The sequence below is a fragment of the Passer montanus genome, unplaced genomic scaffold, assembly GCF_014805655.1.
Source record: "Passer montanus isolate IOZ18808 unplaced genomic scaffold, ASM1480565v1 scaffold275, whole genome shotgun sequence".
NCBI lineage: Eukaryota > Metazoa > Chordata > Aves > Passeriformes > Passeridae > Passer > Passer montanus.
This window is the reverse complement of record NW_024367428.1, coordinates 119273-120273: the sequence shown is the minus strand read 5'-3', so window position 1 is coordinate 120273 and position 1001 is coordinate 119273.

The following is a 1001-nucleotide window of genomic DNA, read 5'->3' as shown; positions in this document are numbered from 1 at the left end:
CCTCGGCAGCGGGGCTCGGTGCCGCTCCACGCGCCCCCCTCGAGGCAGCGGCGCTCGGCCGAGCCCACGAGCTGCAGCCCCGGGCGGCACCGGAACCGAACCACGCCCTCCACCGCGAACCGGGCCCGCGACCCCTCCATGGAGCCCCCCGGAGGAACGGCCGGGGCGGGGCAGTCACCGGCTGGGGGGCACGGGGGGTCAGGGCCCGGGAGGGCCGAGAACGGCCCGAAAATAGCCCGGAACCAGCCCGAAACCAGCCCGAAACCAGCCCGAAAAGAGCCCGAAAAGAGCCCGAAAATAGCCCAAAAAAAGGCCAAAAATAGCCCGAAAATAGCCCAAAACCAGACCAAAAAAAGGCCGAAAATAGCCCGAAAAGAGCCCGAAACCAGCCCGAAAATAGCCCGGAACCAGCCCGAAACCAGCCCGAAAAGAGCCCGAAAAGAGCCCGAAAATAGCCCAAAAAAAGGCCAAAAATAGCCCGAAAATAGCCCAAAACCAGACCAAAAAAAGGCCGAAAATAGCCCGAAAAGAGCCGGAAAATAGCCCAAAAATAGCCCAAAAGTGGCCCAAAACCAGCCCAAAACCAGACAAAAAATAGCCCGAAAATAACCCAAAAATAGCCCCAAAAATAGCCCCAAAGTAGCCCAAAACCAGCCCGAAAATAGCCCGAAAATAACCCCAAAATAGCCCCAAAAAAGGCGAAAAAATAGCCCGAAAATAGTCTGAAAATAGCCCGAAAAGAGCCCCAAACCAGCCCCGAAAAGACCCCAAAAATAGTCCAAAAAGAGCCCAAAAATAGTCCGAAAGTAGCCCGGAAATAGCCAAAAATAGCCCGAAAATAGCCTGAAAATAGCCTGAAAATAGCCCCAAAATAGCCCGAAAATAGCCTGAAAGTAGCCTGAAACCAGCCCGAAAAGAGCCCAAAAAGAGCCCAAAAATAGCCCGAAAAAAGCCCAAAACGGGACAAAAAACAATCCCAAAACCAGCCCAAAGACCCCTCC